Source organism: Oreochromis aureus, linkage group 23 (assembly GCF_013358895.1).
Source record: "Oreochromis aureus strain Israel breed Guangdong linkage group 23, ZZ_aureus, whole genome shotgun sequence".
Classification (NCBI taxonomy): Eukaryota; Metazoa; Chordata; class Actinopteri; order Cichliformes; family Cichlidae; genus Oreochromis; species Oreochromis aureus.
Window position 1 is genome coordinate 34,592,285 of NC_052963.1, and position 6,314 is coordinate 34,598,598.

The following is a 6,314-nucleotide window of genomic DNA, read 5'->3' on the forward strand; positions in this document are numbered from 1 at the left end:
ATGTCGCTTTTATAAGGTAACAACACCAAAATGTAGACGTAGACGCTAGATCAGCAAAATTTTTATGTTCATAATGAAATGCAATAAGTTTAGATAATGCTGTTACCGACTCTAATGCCACTGCCTTTATTCAATATGCACGCAACCTGCCAGTGTGATCGTGCTCAGATGAAAACACACAATAACCTCTCTTTTCAAAGGTGTATGTAGGTGTTAGACAGCTGTTGCTTTTAACCTGAAGGCATACCGTGTCAAAGAAGAGGGAAGTTAAGAGAGCTCTCCTTTGTCTTCTGCCTATAAACTAGTTATTATTTTATATACATTTGGGACCGATAAAAGAGAAAAGCAAAATCCACAGAAGCATCTCTTTGCTATCAGAGTTATCACTATCAGCTACTACAAGAAGGCTATCATTTGAGTCACTGTGTGGGCAGGATGCCCATTCTTTGGGTGTGAGCTATAACAACAAAAAGACATCGAAAATACAAATTCAGCATAGTGTTATTATCCACCCTGAGGCCCCAAACTGTCTGTTTACACAGAGGTTACCAGCAGGGAGTGGGAATTCGCTGTCAATAGGACATATAGGTAAATAATCCATCGGGTGGGTGTCCCGTGGGTATAAGAAAAGCCTCGCACAGAACATTAATTAGTCTCGTGGACCATCTTAGGAATGTAATGGGGTTACAGCTCGGAAGAAGCACACATATGGGCCATAAATGCCTTCACAAACATACCGTGCGCCCATTCACATTTGTTGGCACATACAGGTACTCACACACATACAGACGGCAAAATATAAAGGCAGCTTTGGCATCACGGAATAATCGCGCAACTATCAGCGAAAGGGCACGCCGAGTTATTTGTCTGACACCAATTTCGAATCCCTTCATTGAGGAACGTATTAATCAAAAGATTAGACACGAGCAGATGGAAACATCTGTTTGGGGAAATGAATTTCTAGTGGAGTCAGAGAAAAATCTCTCGTATTTTTGCTTTTTCCAGTAGACGTTAGGCCTTGAGTAAGAATAGTGCTGTTGTCAGTATTAGCAATGAGGCTTGTAAGCCCTCCAAGTAGTTTGTAGTAACAGCTGGGTCTGACATGGAGAGCATGTACAAGGGCAGCCAGGCTGAAGAGAAGGAGGGGAGGGGGGGTGGTAAAAAAGACTTTAAAAAAAACATATATATGCTGAGGATCTTCACCTTAATGAACACACAGTGCGTCCAGTGGAAATGTGTTGTATAACGGGAAGCTGAAGACTGAAAACTCAGAATTGTCTTCTCGTGGACCAAATTAACATCATACCTATAATTTATTTTTACAAGTTGACTAGGGTGTTACCACTCTCTCCTTAGAGCTTAGGGCAAAAAGCTTACTTAATATGTTTTTCCTGATACTGAGAAATCTAATTTTATATTGAGCTGTAACAGAATAATTAGTCCAGGCTGGAATATGCGACTGTTATAACACTGCGAAGTGTGTGCCACCACTGACGCAGACATGAAAGAACACATAGTGACCTCTTAAAGCCCACTTTTCACGCTGAAACGATGTTTGGTTATCCACACTAACTGTGGGTAATCTACCACATGGTAACCTAAAAGCTCACGGCGTCATTATACAGGAAGGACTAAACAAAAACAAAAATATGTCATCTATAATCTGAAAATACGTTCACAGGACAATGGGCGGTTAACGGCACAATGGGGAGGGATGCTGTCACACATGCCCTCTTTGATTCCTTCGAGCCATTCCCAGCTTCATATCTGTAATTAACGACAGATGCACGTGGAAAATTAGCATATGTTTGCCACATTGGTGCTAATCGGTCATATATTTGTGCATATTAATGAAACACTCTATCTGTGTACATGTATTTTGAGTCGCGTAAATTCACACAGGAAATGGCAGCGTGCAATAATGTGCACTTAATCCTCTTGGACTGAATCAACAATGCTTTGCAGAACACTAACTTACAGGGCCATCCTGCATATGTCGCCTCTGATATAGCTCGCATTGGAGCCAGGCGCGCAGGCCGAAACACATCACTAGGTTATATCACACACGAGGATAAGCTCGTAAACATACAGTATAGGCAGCGTGCATAACGCAAACAGAGCTCCGTGGTGAGGCAAGCTGCTCACCTCACTCCATACTGAGCCCCTCGCAGCCTGTAATAGTAGAAGCTTAGGTTTGGATGGGGGGAAGGGCAGAGGTGCACAGGTTTCTGATCAGACAAGAAAACTAGGCCAAGACCAACAATCCCTCTCTCTCCCCGAACAGCCTCGGCCCCTCCTGAAAGATACAACTTTGTTACACGGCTCTGGCAATCACTTACAAGGCTGTCATTAATGGAAAAGCAACAGAGTGATTTTTAGCCACAGCATGTGTATTTAGAGGCATAACCACTTCTCATAGCCGGCCTATGATTCATGCTTTCTTGCCCCTTTGGAAGCTGTCCTCCAATAAGAGTTAGAGGCTGGGGGTAGGAACGGATAGATTGATAGTGTTGGCTGAGTGCCCGTGCTCCGAGTCTATCTGTGCTGAAGGGGAGGAGACGGGGGGGAATCTATCTGTTGTGCTCTCTGTGCTCATGATAAACTGACTCCCGTCAAGCTTCTTCCCCCCTATTACAGCTCGCCTGGCAGAAAAACACCCAAACTCACCCTGACTTTCAACACGTTAAGCAACAATAAAATGTTGGGGGGGGGGGGTGATTTAAAGAGGGCAATAATCCACAAGGTTATGCTATCAGTTGTCAGCCAGTAGCTGGACGGCATATGTAAAACAGAGCAGTTGTTTTGGAAAAAGTGAGAACCACGCGCCAGCCCGAATTCGAACAAGTATTCAAAACAGTCAAATTTAAGGGAACACAGTGAACCCAGATTTCTGTGCTTCACAAATGGGACCATTGTCAGCAGCAAATGCAATGTCTTCCTGCCTTATCCGCAAACTGTAATTCCCACAGAGCTCCACAGTTAGAAAGAAAATGAGTTTGAGGGATTGTCCATGACATTAATCCTCACAAACACTACAGTGCTAGGCAGGATCCAATACAGACAGACAAACACAAAATCAAATCAACAATCTATTTACCAAAGGAAAAACTAAATCAACAATCTTTTTGGCTTCTGTCTACTCTCATTTGACAATGGCTTTCCTGGATGCCGCTTTCCTCTGTTCTCTCTGCCGATTTTATGGGACCCCTCCCTGCCATCTTGGATTCCCATTATTGTGCAGTTGTATGGGTGCCCCTGTTCTGCTACCCACGCTTCAGGTACAGCGAACAGAGCACAGGCTTCCTGTTTACAAAGCCGGGCAATTGAGAGACCCACCACCAGACTGTGCAGCCGAGGGGAGAGAAAAAAAAAGAAAAAGCAGATAGGGCTCTGCAGCGGTGGTTGATATTGTGGGGAGTGGAGGGTGGGCGGGGGGCGAGGGATGAATAGGAAGGTGAGAAAAATAAAGAAAGAGAGGCAGACCGAGCAAACTGAGCAAGTGCAAACTAGGCAGGAGTATTCCTACCTCGGTCCAAGAAAAAAACCTCAAGCCCCACTCTGAAAATAATACAGTAGTCACATATCGAGAGGGAGGTGTGCGAAAAGTCACATGATAACAATCAGATCAAAAGCTGAATTGACTCTAAATCAATTGAAGTAGGCATGTCAGGGCTGCCCGGGACACGAGGGGGAAGAGAGGGAGTGAAAGGGAGATAGATGTGAGCCCGTGTGGGGGAGGGAAGCAGAGATTGTTGGTGTCGTGGGAGCACTGCAACAACAATAACAGCAGTGTGTGCATGTGTGTGTGTGTGTGAGCGACAGAGTGAATGAGTTAGAGTGGAAGTGAGGATGTGTTATGGCTCACAAAAGTGATGAAATGACATCTCCTTTACTTCAGCACACAGCTGCTATTGCAGCAAAGAACACACTGTCGAGATATCTGACCTTCTATTTTCTCGGGTAGCCGCTGGTCAGAAGTGTCTGCCTGCCTGTCATGCTCACCTCTAATTAGCTATAGCTGCACAATGACTGCACTGTGTCCATTGCAGCCAGATTCCTGCCTATAGATACTCACGTAATCAGTGTAATCTTATTTTCAGGGGTGTTCACTGAGGGGGAAAAAAAGATGAAAATCCAGAGTGCTGCAGATGTGTTTCGAAGGCTGTTTGTTGCACATTTATATTCCCTAAATATTCTTGATCATTAGATGTATTACTGAGTAAGTGGTTAAAATAATAGAGTAAATACTTTAGATTAAGCTCTTAGGTAAAAAAAAAAAATCTGATATGAAAACTTGTGGGTATAAAAATATTTAGGTTGAGCCTTCTCTTTTTCGTTGTTTTCTCGATTTCTTTCATCTCTTTTTCTCCTCCCCTCCCCCTTTCTTTGCAGATTAGAATTCATTAGCAATCAAAGAGCCTCCAGAGAGCCTCAGCTCTTAATTACCTACTCATTTGCATTTTTGCATATTAATGACTGCAGGGTTTTGGTACGGTTTTTGCCGCAGTGGTTTAAAGGCACCTCAGTCCTCTGTTCTCTGGGGAAGAGCAGAGATGGCCAGAGGCAAGGCTCCAAGCCTGTCCAGTCCCCCCTCTATCCTCCCTGATGGGAGCTGGACGGAGCAAGTAGATGAGAAAACGGGGGGGCGGGTGGATGGCCAGAGGCATATGGGACGGGTGGGGTGTGGTGATTTGGGGGGAAGAAACTACTGGGGTGCACAGGTTAAAGGTCAATGTCCCTTATCAGCATAAGAAAGAACACATGTCTTCTGCACAGCTTAATTGTTGTCATATTGAGCAGTTTAAACACCTGATCTGAACAAAATATACCCTGAGAGAAACTGGAAATCTATACTGCAGAGATCCCTCACGTGGCTTTTATTGAGGACGGCAGCTAGTTGGGATGAAACTCATGTCCCACAGTGTGCAGAGGCAGGGGCATTTTATATCCCAGGAGAAAGGTGTGTAGTGGTGAAAATGAGGCTAGAGTGTGTGTGTGCATGTGTGTGTGTTGCTGTTTCCCCTTACAATGCAGCCCCTCTCTAAATGCTCACTGGAAGGACAGTTGGCGGCTTACTCAGCGAGCCCTAATGACGATGGCGCGAGCAAGATTTAGAAACCCCACCTTAGCGCACCAGCATGCAGACAAACATGTAAACAGAAAGAGTTGCAGACACTTGTGTGCACGTTCACATGCGCATACTGAGGGAATAACACCGCTAGAGATGGCAGACAACAGCTCCCAGGCATCTCCTGGCCCCCGAAGTGTTGCTTTTCCTCTTATCCAATATGTTTTGACTGCAACAATAATGCCTGAACATGGAAAATAACACCACACCCCGCTGTGATTTTAGATACCTTACAAACATAACAATTAATGACTTGGAGCCCTGAGACATCTGGCCAGGAGATTCAGCATGACTGAATGAAACATCTCATACTCTCACACGTTACCCAGCATGCATTTGTCTTACAGTTCATGCTGAAGCTGGATCCCGTTGTTGGAAATACGGCAAGTGAGCATTTTTGGCACTTAAAATAAAAATGTCAGCAAAAAGACCATGCTTCAGTGTAGTGTTAGTACATGCAACATGCATGACACATGTAGTTGTCATGGCGCATCCCTGAATGCATACTGCTCACAGAGTGGGCTTAAGTCGACTTAACTGCTATTAGTGGGGCATTATAAAATGTGTGTGTGCACGTGCAGTCAGGGCCTGAGGATTGCAGCAATGTGTGGGCTATTGGGGTGGGGTTAATGAGCTATTCTGTGACCTCTGTCACCCCGCGGGATTGCCTTGGGGAGACAGGCTGAGACAAACAGGAAGACAGCGTGACAACAAGCCTGTGGTTGCAGTCTGCCTCAGGACTTCTTGTTAGAATTAATCTTAAAAATAGTAGAGATGGCCTCACCTTAACTCATATGCTTAAATAGCATCTTAGCATTTTCCTTTGGAAGCAAACTAGCTAATTACAGTTCTCTTGTACTGCTTTTATAACCGAAATATAAGAAGCATTATGGTGTGCACAGTACTCTGTTATTTATTTATTTTGCTGGGGAGGTCTTTATTCTTCAGTCATAATGTACACACTGTGTTGTCATGTCTGGTGAAGAGGATGAATGAGCCTAAGAGATGTATGGCAGCAAAATGAGGCTCACTCAGCCTTAAAAAGACAATAGCAGCGACAATACTGCCACCTTCTGGTCAGTTTAGAGAACTGATTTCATAGGTGGCGGCAGTTTATGAGGAAGGCCATAAAACATAAACACATAATTTAAGAAGATCACATAGAATAAGAATGCTATGATTACAC